The sequence below is a fragment of the Varanus komodoensis genome, unplaced genomic scaffold, assembly GCF_004798865.1.
Source record: "Varanus komodoensis strain SLA01 unplaced genomic scaffold, ASM479886v1 scaffold1, whole genome shotgun sequence".
NCBI classification, from domain to species: domain Eukaryota; kingdom Metazoa; phylum Chordata; class Lepidosauria; order Squamata; family Varanidae; genus Varanus; species Varanus komodoensis.
Window position 1 is genome coordinate 33,788,569 of NW_025335268.1, and position 15,197 is coordinate 33,803,765.

Here is a 15,197-nt window from a genome sequence, read left to right on the forward strand (position 1 = left end):
AAACCCGACAGTTTTAGAAATTTAACAGGGTATCCTTAATATGGTAAGCAATGACGGACAAGCTCTACTGAAAAACATGGTGTCTACTGATACTGACTGTACTTGGCAAGGCAGAACATTCTACGATGTGATAATGATTTGCAACAGCTAAAGGCTGCCTCCAGTGTATTTAGCTGTTACCCTGTGTGAACTGAAACTTTGCCTTAAAATGAACAGGATCAACCTCTTGAGTGACTCTGGAGGACACATGGGCAGACAACAAGATTTGGAAATTGTTCCATTTATTGCATTAATCAGTGTGTTTGTCTTTCAAGAATAAGGATATGATACTTTGAATGCACCAGTTACAGAATGAATGACATAGATGTAGTCAGCATTTCCTGCCCACTAATCCCTTCTGCTGGTAGCTTCAGCTTTTTCCTAAGGTGGGCAAAGTACTGCTTCCTGTCATTTTAATTCACAGTTCTGCTTAGGTCCAAAGTATGTCCCTTTCCCACAGCAAGAAGGATCAGGGGTTAAAGTTTAGCATGCTCAGATATTATAATAAATTGTTTAGTTTTGCAGTGGGGACCCTTGTTTAGTTAGGTTATCACCCCACAAAGCAGCCACACAATGAAGGTGGAAAAAAGTGAAACCCATGTCAAAATGCCTTTCAGACTTATGAAGATTAATCATCATTACTATGGAGATGAAAGTAGTGATGAGTAACTTCTAAAAATCAGAGGGTAATCACTTAGCTGATCCTGCAAAGGTCAGTGCATACAGAAACGTTTATAAAGCCAGGGTTGGCTTCAGGTTCTTGGAGGGCTCTTATGCAAGACACCCTCAATGGGCTGTGTTTCTCAGTGATCCAGTAATAAGAAGTAGTTACCAAATAGCTTCTATTGCTTCTCCTCATGTTTCCCATTGCTACCTCATGATAGCAGAGAGCCAGTTGGCAGTGGCATCTTACTTCTGCTGCTGTCTTGGCCAGAGCAAGAGGCAGGTGGAAAAGCAGGTTGCAGTGGTGAAGGGCAACTCCAAGGGTCTCTTACCAGTGGGCCCTTGGTGAGATGTGGGCTTTCAGCAGGTACTCAACCATCCCTACCCTTGATGGTGGTCCTGCAATAAGCAATTACATTATCGGAACCTTTTTTACCTAAATAGGCCAGCATGGCAATTTTTTATTTACAGAGGTTAGAATGCCCCCTTTTACCTTCAGTTTCACTTTTCTTTGCTGCATGCCTGAAGGCTCATTTGTGGCTTCCAGTTACAGCAGAGGTAGCTTTTTGCTGTTTTCTCTTCATTTGCAGCAGCTGATCACTTTCATCAGTGGCTTTCCTGCTTTGCCTTCTTTGCTTCAAAAATGGGTTGCTTGCTGTGATCTAAACTATTGGAAGAGATTTTTCTGATGGGGAATCAGGAGACCCGCCACGCATCAGCTGTAAAGTGTGGTGGGGAGGTTAATGAAAGAGTAATCAACCAATTAGCTGTTGTGAAGGAACAGCCGAAGGGCAATGTGATTGGTTAGTTGCAGTGGTGTACCACAGAGGTGCTGACTGGTGAAGGAGCAACCTGCACCTGAGCTGGGAGGTTTTGTACCCCTGAATAGAGCAAGGTACTTCAGGTGAGAAAATTATCCATCCCAATCATCAGAACCATGAATGGTTAAAATTTGCCTGCCTGCTCTCTGGGTGACTGGCTGATGATGTCTTGCTTGGAGAATGCAGAGGGGGATGGGAAGAACAGGCCCCAAAGACCTGCAGCCGAGTCTGGTGCACAGTGTCACTGCTTGACTCATTTGGGTGTGTGTGGATGGAGCTTGAGCAGTGCCTAGTGCCAAAACAGGCCCTTCTGGAAAAATAGTTATGATTGCTGCAATGCCCTATTTTTTGCCTCTACCACTGAGGTGGAGGCTTTTTCCTTCTTCTTCCTCTCAAACTACTATTGGGTCTTAGCAATTCCACTACAGGTCTGATGCTCATATATTGTGTGCAATTATAAGAGGCCGGATCATCTTCTTTAATTTGGAGCTTGAAGGTACATGAAATATGTAGGAGGAGATGCAGTGGTAGCCACACTTAAAGAGAAAATTGTTGTAGCTTAGTTTGAAATTTGGAAAGGGCAGATGATACTTTAAGTAGCTTTAAGTTTCAAGATCAGCATCTTTATTTTGAGCGATCATGCCTTTTCATTTTCCAAAGCTGGGAGGAACCCAAGCACTTGCATGCTTCTTGCTTTTTTTGTGCATGTGCTGTTCTAAAGTGGTTTTAAAATAAGAAACAAATGTAAGCTGATAGGTTATACAACAAGGGCTTTTCAGACATGTCTTTTCTATGTATGCTTCAGACATAATTGTATTAGAAAAATTAAATGTTGAACTTTTGCCTGAATTTGAGGGGTGTGTATGTTGGATCTTAAAGACACACTGACTTCCTTTTTAGTGTCACAACTGGATTTGCCATATAATGCCATTCTGTGAGGCAGTCATGGATTTAAAGGAAGTATTTCTCAACAATCTTCCCCTGTGCTCTTCCCACAGAAAATCAGGCTGTGGCACAAAGAAGAAAATATTATCAGAGTATCTGCTTTTTTCCTCTTTAAATCCAACTTTTTAGTTGCACTAACTTCTCATCTTGCATGCTGCCCAGAGAAGCAAAGTAATATGTTGGTGTATTGCTGAATTTCTAGATACCTGTGCATATTATCCAGGAGTCATTATTAATGAGGCAAAATACAAATGAAGAGAGATTGCTAGTTGGAATGGCTTTTATGCTAAAACTGGACCTATTTACTGCTGTACTTCAAATTCTTCTTCTTTTAAATGAAAAGAGATTTGTTCATAATATATTGCCAGGTAGAAAAGAAACTTTAAAAAGACTGTTTTTATAAAACGTACTTATAACATCTCATTTGCACATTTATTTAAATATAATTTAATCGGGCAACAGTCCTATACCTACTGACCTGGGAGTAAGCTCCATTTAACTCAGTGAGACTTATTTCTGAGAAGACATATATGTAATTGTGCTCTCAGTTTGCATCTTAAGCTTTTAACCTGTGACCATCTTTCAGACATATTAGATGCATTTGCACAGGCTGATAAGTTAGGATCCCTGAGAATGCTGGCTTATCATGAAGGAATTACCTGCTGCTACAGGTATCTCATTCATTCCCTTGTTGCTCCCCCTGGCTATCATCACTGCTGAACTAAGGGAAATAGAAAGTCTAGTGTGTCATTCAAACTGGGGTCCGAATTTGTCTTTCCAAAACCAGCCAGGATTGGTAAATCAGGAACCAAATCTTGTTTTGCAGTTCTGGCATTTAAAGAGAACAACAAGCCAAGACCCCCAAGCTAACAACAGTTTTTGGTTAGTTTAGCAGTCGTACTAGCTAGGAGCATTTACCAACATGTAGTTAATTCACAAGACAGCCAGTAGTTTTTTCAGGAATCCTGGTTGATCATTCTATGTGAACATGCCTTTGAATTACTCTGCATTTTCTATATAGAAAAATGGATCAGAGGAAAAACGGCCAAGCACCATAAATATTGATAGTTTCATTTCATTTTCTGGAAAAGCAGTGCTCTTCCAAGTAACTGCCAGCTTTCCTACCCCCAAATTCTAGTCTCCTAGATTTCAGGCAAGTAATGTTGCTTACTGTCCTTGCATATGACAAACAGCAGTCCTGAACTCTGTACTGGGCTGCAGGAGTAAGGCTTGGGATAATGCTCCAATATGCTTAAAATAGACAATATAAAATCTCTATTTTTAGTTGCAAACAACTGTTATTTTTGTCTATACTAACATTCTTCATTAGAAAGTAAATGAATATATATTGATGATATAAGTTACCTTGATTTAAAAAAAAAATCAATTCTGATAAATTACTGGATGCAGTGGTGGTGGTGGTACAAGTAATGGAGCATAATGCTGCAAATCATGCCTAAAAATGGGCAGTTCAGGCCTAAACTGAAAGTTTGGGAGGAGCTACTGTGAAACGGCTAACTTGCAAAAACAGTTCATCTCATTTCAGTGATTTTACAAGGGGCAGCTGAGATTGTTTGCTGTTCCTGCGTGGCTGTGTGTGTGTTACACTCAGAAATTGCCTTTAAGGCCATTTGTGGAACTACAGATGAAGAGAGGTTGCAATATGCAGCCACATCTCTGTCAAGGGAGAGGAGGGGTCAGTTTCCCCATGCATGCTGTTTTCCACCTTCACCTTAACAGACCACTTTTCTTTTGGGACAAAATGTAATATTCCCCCAAATGTCATCTTTCCATGTGGAAATTGCATAAAAGTTTTAAACATGCCTTTTATGTTCACATAAAGCTTTTTAGCACTTTCCAAGAATGGATTGCACGAAAGCAAAGAAGATTATGATGATTGTGCAAATAAGTCGTCATCATCTAGTAGTAATCTTGCTCATGTTCACATTAATTTAGCTTAAGGCTGGAGGCAGTCTTGAGATTACATAACATGACGGGTGCCATATTTGTTTACAGAACTTGGAAATGCCTAAATTTCTGGATAGTTTGAAGTTTTAGAAAGATTACCAAGACAGAATCTGCACTTTATAGAGGCTACAGTCCAGAATGAGATGGTCTATGAGCTGGCAAAGCTGTGATTTCTAGCTTAAAACAGCAACCCTGGTTTCAAGAAATTGTCTTGTGTGTGAAGAGGCTTGCAGGAGGGAGCGTATGTTGCTGAGATTGCCTCATGCTGTCTTTGCTCTGGTTAAAGGGTGGCCAACATCATATTTACTTGCCTGTTTAGTATTTTAAATGAGAATTAAGTCTCTGTGACTATGCAGTCACTGACTCAGAAAGGTCACATCTCAAAATTTGAACCTAAAGAATCTTCTTGTTGAAACAAGCTTTCTCTAGAGACAGGCAGAAAATGAGATTGATGAATCAGCTGTGGAATAGGTTCCCTGGGGGCAACTGCATGGGAGCCTGTTAACCAAAGAATAACAACACCTACTTGGTTTTGAACAAGCGCCTAAGGTTTTTGTTTTTAGTTGTCTTGGCTCCTTACTTTCTTTATAAATAAATAAAGACAGTGCTAAGAACTATTTTTCTATTAAAAGAGACTTTATTTCAGAGCTGAATAAGTTACACTAAAGATTATGACTTGTGGGCTTTTCTGTTTGGAGAGATGTGGTGAAATTAGTCTTCAGTGGGTGCTCATAAAGTTGGTTCATAAACATTTCCAATGTGTTATGGCACAATCTTACACAAAGGTGGGAGTTGTAAGCTTTTTTTTTTTTTTTTTTGCATAAGCTTGGATAGAGTTGCACCCTTAATAGGATAGCATTTTGATATTTTCACTTTTTGCATTTAGATTTTTTATTAGAAAATTACTCTGAGGGTATGTCATTTGGGATGCATATGAATTTAATAAATTAAGTAAGATAGAAAAGGGAGAGAGAGAAATGGAGAATATTTGCAATATTTCCCATGTCAAAATGGGAAAGCAGCAATGGTGAAAACAGTTTTCATTATTAGAATATTAAACTCCTCGACTTGGCTATCTTCAGTATATTTAAAGCATTCAGGATTTTTATTCATTATTCTCAGTGGCATATGACTATCTAAACGATGATAGATTAAAGATTATTGTCAGGGTTAGAACATTTTGGAAATGGTATAGGTCTATAAAGGTTGAAATACATCTTGGTTTGCATATGAATCATTGGGAACTGATGCTATTCAACTTAGTCATAAATGATCTGCAGTCTGGAATAATCAGTGAAGAAGACAGATTTGTTGTTAATATCTAAGCATGCAGATTGGTAAAATCTAAAACAACTGCTGAAGAATCTCAGAATGTTTCTCCAAACTCAAATAAAATGTAAAGTTATGTACATCAGGTGCAAAAAAATCTTATTTTCATATAAGTGGGCTTGCCTTGCATTTCTTGATTATGGAACTGAAATATTCCATGCTTTGGCTCATGCTGCAGTATTTTTCTGCATAAATATAGACTGACCAGAAAATAACAATGACAGATTGCCTTTCCCCATTGTTGCCAGCACTTTTTCTCATGTCGCACATCATGGCGAGCCATGGGTTGTCAGGGCCAAATGGGAGCAAGACAGCATGTTTTCTTACAACTACTTGTTGTTATTGCTTTGTTACCTGATTTCAAAACAAAGCTGGAATGCCTGATTACTGGATTGTTTGATGCAACCTCTAGACCGGCACTCTGTGTTTGGGGAATAAACTACCCATAGCTTACTGCTGGGTGAAAATATCCAGTAGGTTGATACTGCAACACACAGTGCAGAAGTGGTGAACAGTTGCAAGGCAGTTTTCTTGCTGGTTCTGTATGGCCCCAGCTTACCATTGGTTAATTAATCAGTGGTTGATTGTTGTATAGGGTCCATGGCTTTATGTCTGGGGTTAGGGATATAGGAGCACAAAAGGTATTGGATGGCCCTGGTACCTCTGTTTTCTAAATTGTGTGCTGACAAGAAAAGATCATCAGGAACTGAACATGTTTAGTTTACTGTCCAGATCTTTCTGTGGGAGTGAGCTGATAGATTACCTGTTGGTACCTCATTTTGGAGGACAGAAGTCAAATGCTTCCTTTTATTTCATGGGGTATGGGTGTTCATGCATCTTATTTTTTCTGAATGCCTTATGATTATGTGGGGAATTTCTCTATTCAAAGTGATTTATTTTGAATTATTGAATCAAAGGCTGCAATAAAGACTAAGATCACACTAGCTAGGACTGCATATTTTTGTTAATCCTGAAATTTCATTGCAGTTTGGACAATGGTATTCCTGCCACTGTTTTAGTCCTTGATTATCATGAAAAGAAATCTGCTAAAGTGTGCTTGTAATATGTGACAAAGAGAAGGAAACTGATCAATAATGAACAGTGACGTGGTAATTCTTCTGAACTCTAGTAAAGAACAAAGTTAGTCTGGAAAAATCCTGAGCCTCAAGGAATCTGAAATGTTCATTTAGTTCCTCAGGAGAACTGCATCCTGAAAATACAAGACTTGTTCATGCTCTTCTTTGCCTATATAGAAAATGTGATTAGCCTGTCACTGTGAGGTCCCCTGATACTGGTTTGCCTCTAGCTACAGCCACCTAGGTGGCTCAGAGGAAGGTGTATGGGTGGAGCAAGGTGCTTCTTAGCTTTCTGCAAACAAGAGTAAGTCATAAAAAAGCTAAGCCAGAATCTGTTCCATCTGCACTCTAGTTTCAACGTTGCAGTTATATTGATGTCAAACTATTATACATTTGAGACCTGCAACCAAAACATGGTTCTTTTATGTTTGGGAGTGGGGGTAGTGTTCTACCAAGTACCAAATTTCTAACAGTTCATTTTATTGCTACTTATGGTCTTAATTCCCACCTATTGTCACTTATGGCCTAATTTCTACTCGAGGCCTTAATTTCTAGGCCTCTGAAGCATTGTGGTCCTTCCTCTAAAGCCTGTGTGCTTGCCTGCTTCTTTCCATTAACAGGCAGCTTGTTCTACCCCTAGATCAGGGATCACAAGAGGCCCGCCACATTCGTGATATCTCACTATTGTCTTTGCTTCCTGAAGATAATGGGAGTTTAGAACATAAGAAAAGCCAGCCTGGATCAGACCAAAGGTCTGCCTAGTGCAGCACTCCATACACATAGTGGCAAACCAGGTGGCCACAGGATCCCTCAAGCAGGATGGCTGCAAGACCCCCACCCCCCAAGCTTCTCAGCAAACTGGTGCATGCAGGCATGCCACCTCTAGAAAAGGAGGTAGCACATAGACAGCAAGACTGTGGTTTGCTACTATGCTTATGGTGTGCTGTACTAGACTGGCAGCATCTTTCCTCATGAATCTGTCCAATCCCTTTTTAAAGCCATTCAGATTGGTGGCCATCACCACTTCCCATGGCAGTGAATTCCGTAGTTTAACTATAAGCTGTGTGAAGATGCACTTCCTTTTATCTGTCCGAAACTTCCCACCCATAAGCTTCATGGGATGACCCTGGGTTTGAGTGTTATGGAAAAGAGAGAGAGATGTCTCCCTCTCTACTTTCTCCACACCATGCATCATGAGTCCTCTTATTCGCCTTTTTTCTATCCTGAACAATCCCAGTTGTCATAGCCGCTTCTTACAAGGGAGCTACACTAGCCACCTGATTGTTTTTGTTACCTTTCTCTGTACTTGCATGAGTGAATGAGTTGTGAGTGAAAGAGGGCCCAGGTTGCCCACCCTTGCCCAAGGTCTTCTTTCCAGCTACAGAATACTCAAATTGACCTTAACAGAAACTGCAATGTTGGTATTTCATTGCCTGTGCCTCATTAATTAGAATGTTCTCCCTCTCCCTGGTCTCTTAGAACCTTGATCAGGAGTCAAGTGACAACTTTCACCTCTTCCTTTCCTAAGATGCCTTGTTCTCTTTAAAAAAAGAGCAGCTATTAGTGCAGAATGTGAGTGTAGACAATTAGCCTGTGAATAGGACTTGGCATGGCTGCACTGAAGCAAATTTCTGCTAATCTGAATGCTGCTCAGTGTTTGACACAGAGGCAGCACAGCGGACAGCAATGGCTGCTGAAAGCACTCCCTCTGAATGGAGTGGACCTTGAGAGAAGATATTAGTAGGGGCAGAATATAAAGGTCTTGTGTGTCTTTCTGCTGGGAAAAAATGCTAATGCATTTTTGGCTTTTTCAGGGGCCCATGCTCATATCAAGGAAATTATGCTTAAGAGGAGGATAGGAGTGAGACAATCGAGAAAGAGATCTGATGAATTGAACAGTCACCAGTGCAGGTCTTTAGGATTCCTTCTCAATCTTCATGATTATCATCAGTATATCCTGCTTCTTGTTGAACAAATCCCCTGAAAAGTCCTTTGCTATTAGTAGAATGCAATGGTGCAACTTAGTTCATGTTTGTTTGTTTGTTTGTTAGCCTTTTTGATGAAGTGACTATTCTAGTTGATGTATTCCTTAGGAATCTGTCATTATGCCATTGACTTGACTCCCATGGAGAGCCAAGATGCTTCGTATACTGATTTCTTTAAGAAGCAGCGTAGCTGAATGCCAATCCATTCAGAAACATCACGCGAATCTGGGGGCACATCCAGATGTATGTGTAAGCTATGTATGGTATGGTTGCAAAGGAATGTGATACCATTCCTCAGAGGCTACACAAACTCAATGGTAACATTTTTCACTAGAATATGATGGTGCTTGCAGAGAAGCAGTTTTCTACCCTCCCATCCCCTGGAGAACAGTTAAGCTGCTTGGTTCAAAAAAATAGAAGTGGAGTCTGGGAACACAGACTTACAGTTAATATAGCTTCTAATGTCTCTATACAGATTATTCAGAACAAGCCTTCAATTTCAGTGGCTAGTTGTTCCTTTTCTTCATCCTCTCATCCACTTCTCCCTCTCAATATTAAGGGCAACAGTATAGTTAATCATACGAGGTTGCTTTACTTATGGAAAAATATAATTATTAGTTGATTACCTAAGAAGAAAAGTAGAGGGACTCAACTGGAAATCTTAGATCGTGTTTTAAGAATTAATACTTCAGCTTCAATAACAATTGAAAGCAATAGCTCTGCAGCTACATAGAGGTTCTGCAGGGGACTTTTTCCCTATAGCCATAGCCTTACAATAGAATAAAACTATATAGATCCCAACATACTAGAATACCATATTGAAACAGATGTGATTAAGGTATTGGCCCATACTACCATAGTTTAATAACACTTTTGAAAATAGGAGCATGTCCTTGATAATGTATAAAGCTAGGTTTTATACATAAGGACTATCAATCTGTTTAATAAAACAAGAATATAATGTCTTAGCAGTTACAGCAAACATGGCTATCATGTAAATGATATGTGATAGTTACCAGTCAGTAATTATGCCACCAAATCCTGGAGCTCAATATTTTGTAGCTGAACATTTTATCTACAGTAGAGATACAATAGGCAAAGCAACAAATACTACACCAGGTCTCCGGTCTGATTGCAACTAAAGATACCTTTTAGTTCTGCTAGCAGAATTCCTGAGTTCCTTAACATATCCAGAGGGCATTACCTAGAATCTAAATTCAGTGAAAATACAATGAATCTGCAAGAAGTCTGCTGTCTCACAATTATGTGCCTTTCAATGGTTAACTTTGAAGGGTGTCAAACTGAGAAGTGTGAGTCAACTATGAATACTCTGTCTTCACCAGCATCACAGTCCCTAAGGGCAGGGCAACCAAATGACAGATATTTCCTGATAGACTTTAGGGCGTCAGTTTATTTTAACATCACTGTGCCCAACCTCCATTGCTTAGTTGATCCAGCCAACTTCAGTTTGTAAGGTTACATTCCACCAGTCCATGTCATCTACCCCAATACCTAGAATAGATTAGGTCAATTGTGGCAGGAATTTGTGCCAGCTCAGGTTCTATGAAGATGGTGAATGGGAGAAGGACCTGAAGAGCTGCCTCATGAGTTTAGTCTGAAGCTTACTAATAGTTTTAGCCCTACCATTATAGAGAACAAGTGTATTTTTAATACATCTACATTTTTCCCTTTAATTTGTTTTGTGAAGTTTGTTTTCTGGTTTCTGGGATCTTTTTTGACCATTCTAACAGTGCTTGCAATGTTTACACAAGAGAAAAGTCTTCGTTGCTCAAATGAATCTGTTTTTCTTTTACTACTTAGATTATATTTTTATAAGATATTCTTTGTCTCTGTTTTTATCATGAGCAACTGTTTTGTAATACAGTGGAGGAAAATATTACAAGTGAGTTTCTTTTTCTAAGGGCTTATACACTGGATTGATAAAAACCAAGCATTTGATTAGTAAACGTTTAGGTTTTGAGAGGATTTGATTGTTGACTGCTGGACTTTCCTAGGCATGGAAATTCAGCAAACAGAGATGTTAAAATAACCTGCAGTTGTCAGCACTGCAAAGGTGTTGTTCGTGGACAGTCTAACAAGAAAGGATCTTGATGTCTGTGTATTTTAATGGTAAAAATACTTTGCAGGAGGAGTAATGTTTACTGGCATTTTATTTCACTGTTTTTGTTTTTTGTGGTTTTGTTTTACAAAAAGATAGTTGAGCTCTTTTATTAGGAAGATGCTTACTCAAGTACTTTAACCATCCAAAAGAGAGAAAATGTCTTCAGTGGAAACAGTTCTAGAGTTTTGTCTTAGTGATGCTCTCCTACATTACATGAAAAAAATTACATTTGGGGAAGCCTAAACAAACTGCAGCAGTCATCTTAATGGAATGCATCCCTATTAATAAATAGAAAACCTTTAAAGTCCTTAGGGACCATTCACACATGAGCAAACAGTTTGGCAAATATATCAGGATTATTTTGGAGGTGGAACTTGATATTACAGGTGGCACATTTCTGTTCTCCCCTGAAAGGTGTACAATCCTTTAACCTATTTGTGTTGTCGTTTTGAATCTTTTAAACAGTCACACTAATACAGAGATCCAATCATACAGAAGAAATGCCTATATTGGACTGTGTGTGTGTGTGTGTGTGTGTGTGTAAGCAAGCAAGTGTGAATGCATACAATCAGATTATAATAAATGTTCAGTACTTCCAGCCAACAAGGGATAACCACTAAAAAGTCCAGCATTGCTCCTTGCCCTTGGAATGGTTCTTACCTCCTTAGAAGTTCCACCTCATCCTTTTGAAACTACTAGCTAATTTATGAGATAAATTGCTCTGAACAGTACAAAAACTTGATTTAATTTCAAAGGGGGTTGTACCCTTAAAAGTTGTCATGATAATTGTCTACTTTCTCTTACACAGAGAGGAAAATTCAAATTCACATACAAAATACTTTCACTTGCCTCCTGCTACAGTGATACTTCCAGTGGTGTTAATAAGGAGAAAAAGTTGCCTGCTTTCGAAGTCAGAGGTCCTTGGGCAGTGGGAAGTAGGCAGGGATCTACTGCCTGAGGCTGCCCAACAATGGATCAGGTACCCTCCCTCCTGAACAGGAAGCAGGGGAGCCATGTTGGCGCTACAGGGGGAAATAATATTTTTTTATTAGTGCTATGACTGTTCTTTGTCCCTGTTGCACAAACAAGAGCTCATAGCCGGAAGTGCAAGAGGGTCAGCTTCTGGACTCAGGGGACTGCCCGAAATCAGCTTGCAATCACAGCTGTCAGTGAGAAGTGATTCCTTCCTCCTGGCCATGTTCTAAAAGTGGAGAAGAGGGAGCTAGGCAGTCAAGTACCCATGATAAGCCCAGTCGTAATTGTCACACCAGTCCATTCCAGCTTTCAGGCATCATCCTCCAGCTTGTTTTCTGAGCTAGATGAAAAAAAAAATGTTTAGAGTGTGTTCTCTGAGTATCATCCAATAAGTTTAAAGGAAAAACATTCCTATTTCCATGGTAAGGCACCTACTTGCAATTTTTACTGCTGGTGGGTTATCCTGATTTCATGGCTGGATTGTGGTTATGCTAAGCACACAAAGTTTAAGGAAGTTACTAAGAATGACAGCTGGTGCTGAGGGAGAGCCATGGCTCTGGACGTATTTTGGGATTAAAGGGAGAATGTGTATACCTGTAGTACAAAAAGCATTGGAATGCCAGTATGTGAAAGAAAGTAGAGTAATATTAGCCAGTGTCAGTAAGTATGTGTAGATGTAGGTATGTGAGGGAAGGTTTATACATGCCTTCAGGGGGTGCTGCCTTCAGGCCAAATTTCAGCTGGAGAACAAATACTGCCCCATTTTGGTGGACAGTGAGCTGTACTAAAGCTATGAAACAGAGATCTATGCTGCATCCCTGTTGCAGCTTGTGAGCTTGTTATTCTGTTATTACTTGGAAGATGTTTTGGGATGTTTGTTTCTTTCCAAAGGTGGAGAACATTTTGTTTTTTATTTTCAGTAGTCCACCTGATGCTATATTTACAATGTTGACGTTTTTCATCCCTTGCTGTTGCATAATGCAACTATGGTGTTACTGTGTGGCTTCTATCACAGGTTTCATTCAATATGCAATTGGCTGACATGTAAATATAGATCTTAGACTTAGGGACAATGTGCAATATAGGCCAAATTTGCTTTATATTTAAGCCAGAGGAAATTAGCTACTGGACACATTCACTGGGGATTCATTCAGAGAATATCAACTTTATCACAAAATATATGAATACCAAAGATACAGCTTTTGCTAAAGAATAAAGAAACCGACTAGATTAATTCAATTAACTTTGAACTAGCAGCTGTCTTACTAGATATATAGAGGCAGGATATAGACAGAATGATATAGGCATAGAACCTAAGATAGTCAAATAAGGGAGGGGCACAGGCTTGAAGGATTTGGCCTGCAGTGTTGGAGACTTAGTTGCAATGGGCATACTTGGAGTGTACATGACACAGATGTGACAGTGTGAGAAATGGAACTAAGAGTTGATAAAAATTGGGAAGAAGATAAACATTTAGCTGTTTTAGAGGAGAAAGGATCCAAGAATTCATCAGAGGAGATAAAATACAGAGCAGTGGGAATAAATCACCCTGTCTCCATGAAAGCAAAGCCTGTGGAACTGTGATGGGACTCCGTGGCTTATAGTTTCCAGAACATTCATAGGACTACAAGTTGCTCACCACTGGGTTAAAGATTGGCAAGTATAAATTGCAGCTCATTTTGCCCTAGTTGATCCTGAACTGACCTTCTGGGCCCCAAAATGGAGATTCTGGAGTCATGTTGTAAGGCACACCTCAAAAATAACAGTTCAGTTGGCACATTCCTGCTCTTTCAATCCATCAAAATTTTCATTTATGTTGCACTCCTCTACCAGGTTAACTCTGAATTTAATATGACTTACTTCTGGCTAGATAAATATGGGATAATGCTGTTGGTATTGAGAATTACCTTGCACTGTGGAAGGGGAGAAATCCTTTGAAGCTGGTTGAATTTGAATACATTTATCTTGCACACAGCCTTTAAGTGTCCTAATATAACCTGGGCAGGTATCTATATTATAGACTTCCCATTTGAAATAAATTGGATGGCTGTTTCTTATTTTCAAGGAAGCTTTAGATCCATGATAAAGTTCCCAGCTCCCTCCTTCTCCCTTTTACCCTTGTTTGACCTTGAAATGTCACTTAAAAATAGTTAATTCTTACTATTAATAGAAGGATTTCCGGGATGGTGTTTTACCCCAGTTATGCTATGTGTTGCAGAAAGACTATGAATTCAGTAGCATATATTCCCCATAGTACCTTTTAACTCCATTTGCAATTTTAAACTGATTGCTGGAAGATTGTTATTATAGAGGTGTTCCTTTTTAATGTAGTCATGCTTACCTTTTAGGTCAGCCAGCTAAAGCATTTTAAGAAATGATAGTTGTTGGGGAGAATGGAAAAGGTTATATGAGATGTAGCAGACTTGTCACTCAGTGACATAACAGGGTACTAAAATATGGAGCTCTTTCCCAGAAAAACATTCCTCTATCTCTGATACTGGAAGTGATTAACAAGGGAATCTCCCTTTTGTCCTCTAAAATCCATGTGAAGGTCTTCCATGGTATGTAGCATGATCGGAACAGCAAGACTTAGGAAATGGTTTGGTATAAATGTCTTCTTCGTATAGACAGAGAGCCGTCCATGCCGAAAAATAGGTTAGTAATGACTGCACATGTTATGTCAAGAGCTGCTGTGTCATTGGGGTTGCAGAGCAGAACAATTCAGTCAGTCTCCCTCAAGGTAGCAAGAACAGGTTACTGGCATTGTAGTAGTTGTTGCTGGAGCAAACATATAAAGCACTTTCTGTACTCTTCTGAAATTTAAGGGGTATATTTGGCTGCTTTGGGTTAAGACAAAGAAATTGACAAAGCTTTGTGATCTGCAGTGAAGCTATTTTGCCTGCCTATATGTGGGTATCAAAGCGTGGCTTGAACATTTTTTTAATGGGTGATCCTCTTACACTTGGTCAGGCAGTCTTTGAACTGACATACTCCTCAAATAGTCTCAAACCCACGCTGTGGAAATTTGCAGAAATTAGGCAACATTTATTATTTAATATCCTGCTCTCCTGCAATAATAATGTCTTGAGACAGGAAAAAACGAGGGCAGCTCTTCAAATGTATCAGCATTGTTCAACCTAGTCCATATCTTTATGGAGGCTAATTAGACTGGGGTTCTGATTTTGCACTATGGGACCCTCTCAGCTTATCCGTTGCTTTTTCCTACAATGCCTTCTTAAAAGAAAGTGTTGCTTATCTTCTTCTGTGCAGGCAA

At 39.5% G+C, this 15,197-nt stretch overlaps 1 protein-coding gene across 4 annotated transcripts in view; it reads left to right on the top strand.

Annotated features, from left to right (window-relative positions):
* AGPAT4 (1-acylglycerol-3-phosphate O-acyltransferase 4) overlaps positions 1 to 15,197 on the top strand; it is a 116,556-nt gene that overhangs the window by 49,995 nt on the left and 51,364 nt on the right. The gene's annotated exons all lie outside the window — the stretch shown is intronic.